Source organism: Silene latifolia, chromosome 5 (assembly GCF_048544455.1).
Source record: "Silene latifolia isolate original U9 population chromosome 5, ASM4854445v1, whole genome shotgun sequence".
NCBI classification, from domain to species: Eukaryota; Viridiplantae; Streptophyta; class Magnoliopsida; order Caryophyllales; family Caryophyllaceae; genus Silene; species Silene latifolia.
In genome coordinates, this window is record NC_133530.1 from 76746326 (window position 1) to 76760672 (window position 14347).

Here is a 14347-nt window from a genome sequence, read left to right on the forward strand (position 1 = left end):
TAATTGATGTCAAGTTGATTTTAAGTTGATTTGTATGCAAAAGCGAAAATTAAACATCCATTTACCGAGTGAGGTTATGGTGCTTAACACGGTCCATTTGCTTGAAAAAGTGTGTTTTAAGGTGTTAAAGTGTGAAATATAACTCGTCAATCTGATCCGTATAGATTCGGGTTAACCGTAACCTGGATTGTCTGAGACAAGTGCTGAAATGGGCGAGCCAGAACAGTGCCAGGTAGCCCATTAGGGTCGAGCCTATAGGCGATGTAATGGGCTCTGCCCAGGTTTGAATTGTAAAGGGCAGAAGGTGCCTTGGGGCACGAGCCATCAGGCGGCCGAAGGCGCTGATGTGAGCCTTTTAGACGTATTTATTTACATGTTTGGCACGGATTTCTACGAGCTTATTTGATTATTTCATTCTATTTCCTCTCGTATTAGCTACCTTGGGTGTATTTCATGTCTCTTGCAGGTTTGAGACTCATTTTTGCATTTAGAAATCAAATCTGTTCGGTAATGGAACAAAAGAGAAGCTTAGACGAGGTTAGGAGAGTAAGGAATGAAGTTTTATACATGTTGTCTATCGACTTGCTGCTATTGTCGATAGACAGAGAGTTATATGTCATTAGACATTGCCAATAAACACAGACTCCATCAATCATTGAAGATTTTGCTCTTTGTATATAGACTTGCTCCTATGTGTCGAAAGACTACTCTACCAATGTCCATAGACAGGTCATCATTGTCGATCGACAGTCACTTGATGTCGATCGTCCATCAACTGCTAATGTTGTTAGACAGTCCTCGTTAGACTCAGCATATTTCTTGATGGGGAGCTTTACTTATGTCGATTGACTTATACATGTTGTCGATCGACTAGTTAGACACGGATAGACTAAGACTCTAGTTAATTTATTTCTTTTATTTGGGTTTTAGTATAAAAGCTCTTGTAATCTTTTTATTAGGTCATCTTTCATTCTCTCTGAGAACTCTTACTATGTAGAAACTTTTCTCTTAAAAACTTTTAGATCTAGAATTATCTTCTCCCTTCTTCTCCGTTGCTCATACTTGGATCGATTATTTTGTAATTTTAATTCCTCTTTTTCTCTTTTCCCCTTTTCTTTCATCTTGTTTAATTGCTATTATTTTCTCTTTTTATTCCTATTAGTTTAGTTTATGTTAATAATTCTCTCTTTTAATTTCATTATGCATTCCTCTTTAATTTCATTCAATTCAATTATTGTTATTAATTTTATTATGAGTAGCTAATTCCCTTTTGCTAGGATTTAAGGGAGCCATGGATTGAGACGCTATTAATTGGGTGATTAGATTAGTTGATATAATTGGTTTATGTTGTTAATTGTGACATTTAATTGCAATTAATTGCTTAGGTCGTCGTAATTGATTAATTGAATTGGTAAACCCCAACCTAAGTCCGAGAGCCATGTAAGGATTAGACTTGTCACAAACATTAGAGTGCCCTAGTAAGTTGTGAGAGCCCGCTAGAAGCATTCTAGGGCGAATAGTGGACCGAGAGGACCTTTTCACTGCTTTATAGACCGGTAATTGAGACTGACCAATGACCCTACCTTTGACCCGTAATAATCCATGGTGAACTGACATCCTAGCTTTTTTTCTCTTTATATTCTCTCGATTCAATTTCTCTCTTTGATCCTTTTATTTTACTGCTTTAGTTTAGTACAAAACAAACAAACCCCCATTTGGTTACTAGATAGACCTTAATTATCAAATAGAATACATACATCCTCTCTATGGATACGATCCCGACTTCCCTAGCTATATTAGTTAGAGACCAGTTGGTTTACTTTTGGTAGGTACGCGATTAGCCTGTCAAATTTTGGCGTCGTTGCTGGGGAGATGGTGTTATTCTGTTTGCTTTATGTTTAGTTTCTCTATTAAGACCGTTCTCATGCTACTTACCATCAAGTTTCCGCAGGATAAGAATGAGTCTTTTGGTGTTTACATAGACAGGTTCAAAGAATGGCTTGATACACTACATCATGGAGATTTGTTTGCCCTCCATATTTGCTTGTCTATTATCATAAATAACCTTACACAAGCGTACCTCCACTCTATAGGTAAGGGGGACTTCAATGGGCAATCCGTCGATGAGGTATTAGATTTTTTGAGTGGTTTGCCCTTGAAAACGTTAAGCCCCAATTTTCCCTTTTTGTGAGCGTTAAGAGTGAAGATTTAGTGACTGAACCCACTTTTGATGAACTGAAGAGAATTGATACTAGTGAGGCTATAGAATACACTTGTTATGCTATTGATGTCATTGATGTCTTTGATGAGTCAGTTTCTGATGTTTGGTCAGGTTCCCTCATAAGGGACCCGTTTGAGGCTTTAATGTGTTTAGATTTTTGTGCAGATGAGCCAGGTTTTTATGATATAATGTTGGATGTTCTTGAAGCTACTTTGAAAAACCGAAAACTTAGTGAAGGAGAGAGTACTATAGTACTTAGTTTGATAGATGCTTCTTATGCTGTTGGGGTAAGAAATTATTCCCACCCACTTAGTCTTGCCTCTTGCTTTGACACAAGTAGAAGTAGACCTCCTACGCCATGTGGATTAATTTTGAAAAATAATGACAAATTGGTTGTTAGTGTGGGAAGCAGTAATCCGTCTTTATTGCCCCATTATCTTTGTTCTGACTTTCCACCGTTTGTTGACGGGTGGAATTATATGGAAAGGCATTTTAAAAATTTTCAAAATAAGTTTAATAGGTTTAGACGGTCCTTAACATTGATTTTATATGCTCAAAATTTATTTTGGTTCTACTTATGCTTTTGTGAGGCTCATGTGCAGAATTTTGATAAGCTTTTAAAGGCCTTGAGCATCTATTTTTACTCATACTTAGACGAAGGATGCTGAGCAGCAGCAGGTGGCTATTGCCCCCTCATGTTTGTAGCTGGTTTGGGGATGCTCCTCTTGTATATTTTTGTAAGTTTTCTTTCTTCTGCTTTATTTCATTTGCATTCATCTTGTTCGTATATCCCTTTCCCCTATATGTGGATGCTATTGTTGTTTGCTTCACACAATGAGGGCATTGTGTGATTTGGTTTGGAAAAGGTATACATATGTCTGTGTTGCATCCATATGCATATTTTTTGCATTTCTGCATGCATTTATTTCAAAAACAAAAAATAAAAAAATTTAAAAAACTTCAAAAAAAAAATAAAATACAAAAACATGTTTGCATTTAGGTAGAGTCGTAGATCCAGTCGGAGTGGTTATATAACGATGATGACATTGTTTTTATACTCTTGCTACTCGTTTAAGCCTTGCATTTTTTACACCCTAATTTTAATATATTCATTTGCTTTGTTTATGAGTTTTTGATAAATTCTACCAAACGAATAGACTTGACCTATTATGTTGGCAAACTACTATACATTCTAACGTTTAGTGCTTATAAACTGGTAACATTCATCACCGGTTTCATTTAGGATGTGAGTAGTACTCCTTATATGGCATGTAACATTAATTTGCATAAGCATGAAATTTGTCTCTTATTGTCTATATACACTCGGGTTTGTGGCGGTGACACATGTGGAGAGGCGAACCTTCCTTTATGTTTTACCCCTATTAGCCTCACATTAGCCAGATTTGCCTTGTTTTAACCCATTTATTCAGCTACATTCCTATATGGCCTACCCTTGTCAAGTTAATCTTGTTGGTAAGTTTAGAAGCCTTGTTGTGGCCAATCTACGAAGAATGCTTTTGTGTTGTAAGGAAGGTGAAAATAAAAATTGTTGAATGAAAAAAAGAAGTGAAAAAGTTATGAAAAAAAATGAGATTAAAAAAAAAAAAGATGAAAAAAATAATAATATAGAAATCTCTTATTACTCCTATGTTCATTCCATTCATTATTTGAGGAGTTTTGTTGATTTTGTGAGTGAGTTTGTGCCATAATTGGCATTGTGCCTAATTTTTTATGTTGGGAATAGAAGAGGAATACAGTTACTTTTGATTGTGTTTGGTACTAGTTTGGCTTTTACCTCCACATATCCAAATTATGTTGCCCCTTCTTACCCAATTATCTCACCTCACATTTAAATACAAGTCCTCGGCATGTGTTATGGACCTCGTTTGGTTGGAGTGTATGTGTACGGTAGTTATATATATATATATATATATATATATATATATATATATATATATATATATATATATATATATATATATATATATATATATATATATATATATATATATATATCATGTTGGATTGCATGCATGCTTTTGTAGGTCATAGTTAGGTGAGTGACTATTTTTCTTTTCTCTTACAAAATATGTACTCACCCTGTGCTTAAATGAGAGATGAGTGACTCGTGAGAGTCTGACATGGATGGTCTTTCAAGGTCGACGGTTTGGTAGTTTTTTGTCATCTGTTTAACTCGTTTGCATTTGAATTTTTGTGCTTTATAGCTTTGGGATTTATTCCTTAGAAAGGGTGTTACTATTGCATTAAATTGGTTTGATGAGTCTTTTGTGTAGCTAGCTCTAAGTTATATGCCGCTCCATTAGTCTTCTTTCTGTGTCTTGTGTCTTTTACTTGCTTGGTGACAAGCAAGGGTTTGGTTTTGGGAGGTTTGATGTGAGCCTTTTAGACATATTTATTTACATGTTTGGCACAGATTTCTATGAGCTTATTTGATTATTCATTCTATTTCCTCCCGTATTTGCTGCCTTGGGTGTATTTCATGTCTCTTGCAGGTTTGAGCTCATTTGTGCATTTAGAAGCCAAATCCGCAAGGTAATGGAACAAAAGAGAAGCTTAGACGAGGTTAGGAGAGCAAGAAATAGAGTTTTATACATGTTGTCTATCGAATTGCTGCTACTGTCGATAGACAGAGAGTTATATATCGTTAGACATTGCCAATAGACGCAGACTCCATCAAACATTGAAGATTTTTCTCTTTGTCTATAGACTTGCTCCTATGTGTCGATAGACTACTCTACCAATGTCCATAGATAGGTCATCATTGTCGATCGACAGTCACTTGATGTCGATCGACCATCAACTACTTATGTTGTTAGACAGTCCTCGTTAGACTCAGCATATTTCTTGATGGGGAGCTTTACTTATGTCGATCGACTTATACATGTTGTCAATCAACTAGTTAGACATGGATAGACTAAGACTCTAGTTAATTTATTTCTTTTATTTGGGCTTTAGTATAAAAACTTTTATAATCTTTTTATTAGGTCATCTTTCATTCTCTCTGAGAACTCTTACTACCTAGAAAATTTTCTCCTAAAACTTTTAGATTATCTTCTTCCTTCTTCTCTATTGCTCATACTTGGATCGATTATTTGGTAATTTCAATTCCCCTTTTCCCCTTTTCGTTCATCTCGTTTAATTACTATTATTTTTTCTTGTTATTCTTATTAGTTTAGTTTATGTTAATAATTCTCTCTTTTAATTTCATTATGCATTCCTCTTTAATTTCATTCAATTCAATTATTGTTATTAGTTTTGTTATGAGTAGCTAATTCCTTTTTGCTAGGATTTAGGGGAGTCATGAATTGAGACGACGTTAATTGGGTGATTAGATTAGTCGATATAATTGGTTTATGTTGTTAATGGTGACATTTAATTGCAATTAATTGCTTAAGTCAACATAATTGATTAATTGAATTGGTAAACCCCGACCTATGATCAAGAGCCTAATAAGGGTTAGACTTGTCACAAACATTAGAGTGCCCTAGTAAGTTACGAGAGCCCACTAGAAGCATTCTAGGGCGAATAATGGACCGAAAGGACCTTTTCACTGCCTTGTAGACCGGTAATTGAGACTTGTGGACAGCGGGGGTGCCCACGGGGACGCTTGGGAGGAAAGAGAAACAAGCGTTTGCATTTTTGTTGGAGTCGCCACCAATTTTTATGGGAAATTGGAACCGTTCGAATACCTCGTGTCATGTCAAGACACAAAGTAGAGACATGAACACTAAGCAATCGTTACCCTTAGCATTCTATGTCTAGAATGACTCTCGTGGATGCCAATGAACACGGGTGCTCACGGAGATCTGGAGTAAGGGGTGAGGGTACGTATTAGGAAGCTCTTTTGATCGAACACCTAATCCCGCCCGCCTCGATAGCGGCCTCTACTAATGATTAGGGAAGTTATTCATACTTGATATATCGTCGATTATATGCATGCAATGCAACATCCAAGTTTTAATCCTAACATGTGAGAATTAGACTAAGTCGGTTGACAATCAATTTAGCATACAATTAATGTCGAAGTAGGATTTAATGTTCAATTACATGCGAAAACATACAAATGATACAAGAAACATGATAAATACAATAAAAGAAAATTACAATAATTACGATGGAATAGGCGATTTATGTCGAAAATACCTTTAAAACGGATAATTTGAGAAAAAGAGTAAAAGAAAGAATTAACGAACAAAACAGAAGGTGATAATACGAATAATAGTTAATTATACGTAAACTAAATAAACTAGGTCAAGCAACAACGAAGTTCAGGGACAGAATTCAACTCGAATAAAGAAGCAGAGTCGCGTCCTTTGGAATAGGCGCAACGATTCTTTGCGTCTGTTCCTGACCTGAATTCTGGCTGTGAAGCCGGAATTGCGTGTTGTTAACATCAATTGGTAAATTTAATGATTGATTAAATTATTTACTCGGATGAAAGTGATTAATGGGTTATTTACATGTGATTAATGGGTCATAAAGCAATAAAACATGAATGAGATGGAATTAAATGAATTATTTACATGAATGAATGATTAATTAATAACAAATTAACAAATTAAACTAATTAATTAGGTTAAATACAATGGATTAACGAATATATGATGGAGACGATGAATAAAAGATGGAAATATATCAAAGGTTGAATTCCAGAAACTCAATATGAACAAATCGAATTTCTACAACCCGGATTTGAGTTTAATGACGAAAACCCGTAAATATGAAATTACTTGGGATTTAAGCCGAATTTATGATTAATTAAACATGTTAATGGTGAATAATAATATACATGTGAAATATTATACTATTATGACGAAGAATTAACAAAATACAACGGAAACAAATAAGAAAGAACGAATTACAGAGGACGAAGGAAGAAGAAAGGAAGCAGAAGGCGTGGCGGCCTCATTTAAGAGGCGCGGCCCAGTGCTGCGCTCCTTCGAAGAGGCGCAGCAGTTGCTGCGTCCTTTCTCGACGGTTATCTTCTGGAAATCCGTAAAAAAGAGGTTTTGAACACGGTTTTAGAAATCGGTTTTAAAAGGTATTTTCGACATAAATCTTACATTGATGATTACAAAAAGTAAATACAATAAATAAATAAGGATTATACACCCTCAGACTTACATGTTTGACGAAACGAGAAGGACTAAGATATCGATTAGTGATGCTCGACGCGAATGTAAAGAAAGTGCCCTCGTAAGAGGAAAACGATTAAATTAATTAAAGTTGATTGATGTGGAGTTGGTCAAATTGGTCGGTCATGCAAACGAGGCTGGTACTCAGAAGGATCCGAGCTTACATGGTCGAATGTTCAAGCACGTAGACGCCAAAAAGTAAGAACAAAGGTCTAGAATGCAAAGGGAGAAGAGAAGGGCGGACACTCGCGTGAGAAATATGAGGAGCGAAGGCTCCTATTTATACTAATCACGTGAAAGAATTAGGGTTTCGGAGACTCTTTGGAAGTGAATCTCGGAAAGATATGAAAAAGATACGAGAATTACGCGAGAAAAGGACTGGGAAGAGGCGCAGTGACCCACTGCGTCTCTTGGAAGAGGCGCAAGAGACACTGTTGCGTCTGTTCCCAAGTGGTTTCCTCCTGCGGAAGAAAGATTTCCGTGTTTAAGTTATGGTAGGACGGAATAATTTGGCTTTCCTTAATATCTTATGTGAATATTTCGGGAAATTGTTTACCAAAGGATGAAAATTATGAAATATGGAATAGAAATATCAGGAACATTCGAACATTCGACTCGGTTATCGAGAAAATGAAGACGGTTTTAGGCCCGGACTCCAAATGTACTCTAATTATCACAAAACGACCGTATCGGCACGTAGATGACAACTAAGAGGTAGACATTAATATTTGAGCAATCACTTGACGATAAACTTACGAATTGTCACAAATCGTTCCGCGTAGCAAACATGCGGCCCAGTCATCACCGGGTGGTTTGTGAGAGGTGCAGAAACGAGGTATCTACAGAGCCCCCACTTTGACTGAGGCTTGGACAAGGCGAAAGTCAAAGTATAGCCATCAAGTCAATCGAAGATTACAACCAGGCGACTATGGCGACGCGAGGCGGCTCAAGGGGTCTGAGCCAAGGACCTGTCGTCGGGAACATTTTAATGTCTGTGGACTATCGGGGAGGGTCATTTAAAGTCCATTAGACTACGTAAGGAAGCTCGTCAGCCATAAGAAGAGACCATACTTGAGACTTCTTTCTCGAGATGCTTCCGGAGGTACATGGGAGCTATTGAGCGGAGATCAGGCGTAAGGACTAAATAAGGTGAGTAGCAGGGCACATGCAGGAACTGTTGAAAGAAGACTGCTTGGGTAGTCTTCGAGAAATAATCGCGAATAGCAGGACACAGGCGGGAACTGCTGAGGAGAAGACTGCTTGGGTAGTCTTCGAGAAGCATTATAAATAGCAGGACACAGTCGGGGAAATGCTGAAAGAAGACTGCTTGGGTAGATGTTAATCTTCATGTCTTGAGAGGGACAGTACGTCCGCTTACTCTCGCTGGGGACATGATTGGGAATTAATCTCCATGTCGTGAGAGGGAAAGTGTATCCGCTTACTCTCGTTATAATGAAGGCGTGTCGAATTCTGTGAAGGAATAAATGCTCGTTGCGACAAGCAAAGGTCTTGAAAGGAATAAATAATATGCAACAGCTTGATGCTTACGGCTTGAGAAAATGCGGGTCGGAATGAAAGAAAATTGTCAAACGGACCAAAAGGATAAAATAGCATCGGGGAAGAGGCGCACCAAAGATGGGCCCACAAATAACGAACTCATAACGAATTTTTGAAAATCCGTATGGAGGGAACACAAGGAAGAGGCGCAGCAAGAGCTGCGTCTCTTGGAAGAGGCGCAGCGCCTGCTGCGTCTATTCCCCAAAGTGTTTTCTCTGCGTAAAAACGCGATAATCAGGAGGCTTATGTTCATTTGTTCGAAACATAATTTACACATTTTTCTCTCAAATCTTCACCATTTCCGCCAAGGTTTGATTCAAAAGCTTGCATTAATCATGACTAATCGAGGTATGTGTCTCATTCTTGCATTAATCTTCCGTATTTGCTCAATTTTGAGTCGAAAAAATTTGGGTTTATGACCCAATTAATCAAAAATTTGGGGCTTTTCCCCCAAATGCATTTGCTTTGTGAAATTGACATTAGAAATGGATAATTGGTAATATTAGGAACATAACCATGTATTTGTCTCGGATTTTCGTCGAGTTTTGAGCCTTTGAATGAAATTTGAGACGGTTTCACAGCTAAACCGTAAATCGCTTCGAAAATAGCCTTAGGATCGCCCATTTGCGATGAAACTTGATATTTGGGATCCTTGAATGATGGTTAAACTTTGTACCATCTCGGAATTTTGGTTTGTGACAACTTTTTCAGGACACTTTTCTAGGGCATAACCGCTGTTATAACGAAATGCTGCCGAAATCTCGACTTTAGCCCGGAACTAGGCTTCAAATTAGGCTTGACTTGACCCAAATTACCACATGAGTGATCGGGTTGGTGAGAATATGGCCAAAGATGGCGAGAAAAGAGCGATTTCAGGGCTTCCGAAGGCTCGAAAATCCCCTAACCAAGGCTTGTCGTCACGTGACGCGACCTAAATTTGTTTTAATGTTGCAGGTGATGTGGCTTCTACTTCTGGGAGGACTCCCATGGAGATAGACGTTGCTACTGTCGAGGAGGCTTTAGAGCAGGCCTTCACCGCCGCGGTGATGGCTGCTGGGGACGAGGTCCATGAGGAGGAGGCTGTTGAGGAGGAGGAGGCCCGAGGCAGGCCAACGTTGGACGAGGAGGTCGTTAGCGAGAGGAGCTCTGCGTGGGCCGAGACTTGGGAGAGTAGGCACCTTTTTTGTGGGCTGCAGAGGGTCACCGTCCTCTGGGACGGTGAAGAGCTTGGTAAATAGGAATTCACTACTTATTACTCATCCTCTTTTATTCATTTATATCTCTTTCGATTTTCATACAAAACTAAAGATAGCTTTTTGTTTCAAATCACAATAGGAGGTCGGGAACATCAGGTCGTTCTCGTGCTACATGACAGCGATGGAGCACTACGAGCGGCTGTCGGCGGAGGAGCGGGCCATGATTGAGCGTGGAGCGTTCGGTCCTTTGGTGCAGGCCTGGAGGATATCGCGAAGAGGAAGCTGCGGGTTAACCTTAGCCTGGTCCGCGCTTTCTTGACCGTCCTCGGGATACGACTTCCACGTTTCACATGCCTTTTGGTGAGGTGGGAGTCATTTTGGAGGATTACGGCATGATTTACAGTGCAGGTGTGGGACCGAGGAGGTGGAGTGGCCGGAGACTGCCATGAGGGTGGACTCGGCCGAGGCGAGGAGATTGATCGGCTGGAACTTGTCGCCGAAGACCGTCACAGTGCCGGGCTTGGTGCCTAGCTCCTACGTTCGAGACTACTTTGCGGGAAAGATCCCGGCGCTGGTGACGATTGACGGGAGGGAGACGGCTCCTCCTCCCTGTCTGGTGAGCGAGAGGGCTCGTTTGTGGCTCTGGTGGTTTCTGTCTTCGATTTACCTCGGAGACAAGGGCGAGAGGCTGTCGACGAAGCTTCTTCCCTTCCTTTCTGACCTGAGTTCCCTAGGGCGTTGGGACTGGGTCACTGCTGGTTTTGCGGTCCTCATCCGTTTTATGAGGGCCATGGTTCGTCCGGAGTTGATGGAGAAGGAGACTTCTCCTGGCGCTGTCGGGCCTGGACTACTGCTGGAGGTATGAACCTTCCTTTAGACCAAAGTTAATTCCTTTCTTTATCAAATCCTGAAAGATCATTATTGATTATCTTGCTTTATAGGCGTGGGTGTACTCCTACTTCCCGAGCCTCGCGCCCAAGAGGACGGAGCCGCTGGAGAAGGCCTATCCCGTGGTGAGGGATTGGGTGATGTACAGGACGAAGAGCAAGCATTCTTCTCACGGTGTCTACCGGCGGGATGTGAACGCTCTTCAGCTAGACAGCGTAAGTATCTTGCTTATATTCATTTGCTTCTATATTGCTTTGATCGTAAGAATGATTCCTTGTTTATCTTGTCCCACTGGGTGCCCAGGCCTTGGGCGGAGTACGCTGACACGCCTCCTTTTGTGGCTGAGGTCCTTCGACCTAGAAGCTCGAGCCGGCTGCTGTTGAGGACGTCGATGGGTCCTGTGTGGTACTTGGGCGAGCGCTTGGCTCGTCAGTGCTCTCGGGACGTGTTGACGGTTCCCATCGATCCTCCTAGGACGATGTTCAGGGAGCCTTCCGAGGCAGAGAGGGAGGCGGACTTGGCTGGCGCTAGTGGTGACGCCCTCCTTCTTCCTGGCGAGCACTACTCGGCGTTCCTCTACGGGAGGTTGGCGTACTGGCCGGTAGTGGTGAGCATCTTTTACTCTTCCTCTTGATTTGATTTCCTTTTGAGAACTATGATGAAAGATCACCAATTAACGAGAAATATTTGGTTTTGCAGGAGGTTGAGGCGGCGGGCATCGAGCCCCCAGTACCCCGAGACCCTCGAGTACACTGACGCGACCGGGAGGACGACGATCTCCGAGCTGCGTGACTTTGACGTAGCTGTGACGGATGGTGGCCTAGACGATTGGCAGCATCTGATTCGGAGGGTAAATCCTTTAACTTTGCATAACTTTTGTGTAAGAACACATTTGATTGAGTTTATTCAGCTATTGAGAACGTCTTTTTGAAAATGCAGGTCGCGCCGTCTCGGTTCGTGGCGTTATGGAGGGTGGCCAACCGGCTGCGAGCTACTGCCGTCGAGGCACTTGTCGGCGGTCGAGGCCGTCAGGTATGAACCTTGTGCCTGTTTCATTTTTGAATTTTGATTTTCCAACTTTTCTTGAAACGATTGACATGAGCCATTTTGTTGTTTACAAGGGGACCGCGAGCTGGAGCGAGAGTTGACCCAGTCTCGGGAGGAGACAGCTCGCTTGTTGAGGGAGCTCGAGGTTCGGGACGCCGAGATTATCGATCTTGCGGCAAGAGTTGCAGAGTTGGAGGGCGACCAGCAGTAGTTTTGTGTAGCTTTTTTGTTTGTTTGTTGGCTGTATTTTGCACAGTTGTACATTTGGACCTTCATTTGGAACATTCTGGACTTTGTTTGGGGCTCGAGCCCCCAGTTTGTTGTACATTTCCCTTTTTGGTTGTATATACGACGGCTTTGAGTTCCTTTTTTTTGGGTTGCGTTGCTTGTACCTGCAGGTTAGCTTTGAACAGGTTTGGTGGATGACGTTTACGCCGTCATGCCGCCGAAATTTACATAGAAAATCACGCAAAACATACATTTATATATACATATGGCCTTAATTAGCGCAAAACGAGTGACTCAAAAGAATGCAAAAAAATGCAAAAAATCTGCCGGAAAGATGACCGGACGGTAGGGAGGGTTACCCCCTAAAAAAAAGAAAAAAAAAAAGAAATCTATAAGTTAGAGGTGAGATGATGAAATAAATGAAATTAAATCGAAATGAGATTTATTTCCTAAAATGAATTAATAAAAAATGAAAATTCTTTTCTAAAATGAAAATGGAAATTATTAAAAATGAAAATTATTTCCTAAAATGAAAAAAATGTGCAAGTGCGGTAAAATGGCGAAAATGTCGATGTCGCCTCGAAATGCGTGCCCGCGGAATTAGGAAACCTGAAACATGGTAATATACACGTATTTACCAAAATAACAACCCGTAGGAATAGGAAATTATTCGTCATGGAATTAGGAAAGATCCAACGCGGAAAATCACAGAAGTGAAGCTGAGGAAGAGGCGCAGCATGAGCTGCGTCCCTTTGAAGAGGCGCGGCCCAGTCTGCGCCTTTGTTCCCAAGTTGTTCTATTCTGGCAGATTTTTGGAAACAGAAATTAGTATAAATAGAAACATCGATGGAGCTTTTATTCACACAATTCTTCCGTCTCTGCTTCGTCTAATTACATAAAATTCTCAAAATAACCTTTTCATCATGAATACTTTGGAGATTCGCTTGAAGGAATGGACCAACGAGTTTTCGAACATGGAGAAACATGATATGGGTGCTTATAATTTTGGGTCTTTGTTGAGTTTAAAACTCATCAAGGTTGTTAAACCGTTCTTGGATGCTTGTCTTGACTATTGGGACCCGAATTATCATGTTTTTGCGTTCTCTGGGGGCGATATTTGCCCATTTCCTGAAGAAATTGCCGCCATTGGTGGGTGGGATCCCGAACACTTGCCTGCCATTCCTTCTACTTCGCAAGGGTACAAGAGCAAATTTAGAGACTTGCTTGGGTTGACTAGACTTGAGGTGGACCGTCTAGTGACTTCGAAGGGAGTGCGAATGTTGGACTTCATAGATCGATTCATCAACAGGGCCGACCCCACCGTTTCGCATGTTGCTAGGCGGAGGGCATTTGGCTTTTGCTTGTTACATGTGTATGTCTTCCAAGGGCATGTTGATGAAGACTTGAGAGGTGATCCCCGTCTTCTGGGCCTTGTTGAGCAAATGGAGCTGCGCAGGAGCCCAGCTTGTTTATGCTTAGGAGAGATTCTTTTGGGCTTGGATAATAGGAAAGCCAACCGTGACCTACCGTATTTGGGAAGTCCCGTCATTCTGCAGGTAAAAGACATTTTTTTTTCTTCTTTTTTTTTTTTCGTTTTTTTTTTGTGTTTTTCGTTTTTCTTTTTTTTTCGTTTTTTTTGTTTTTTTTTATGTCTAATACCCGCTTTTGGTAGGTTTGGCTTATGGAACGGCTCCGATTGATCGAGCCCCCAGTTCATGTTCCTTCCTATCATGCTCGTTCAATTGCAATGAGGACTAGGCTTTACATGGTGGATTTTACCCAGTGCAATTATTGGGAGAACAAGCGAAGAGCGATGATGGTCCTTGATTAGGTGGATTGTGCCGTGGTGGCACCTCAAATCTGTCCTTTGGAGTGTCTTCTTTGGATCCTACTCGGTCCGGCGCATTCCTGGATTGGAGTTTATGGTGTGCATCTTCCGGAAGGCGATGAGACAAGTTGGTGAAGCAGACGAACTCGAAGCTTGATACCGTCCCGCAGACTGCTATGGCGCTTACTACAGAGAGCCGAAGGGAGTGGGCCATTAAATGGGCTCA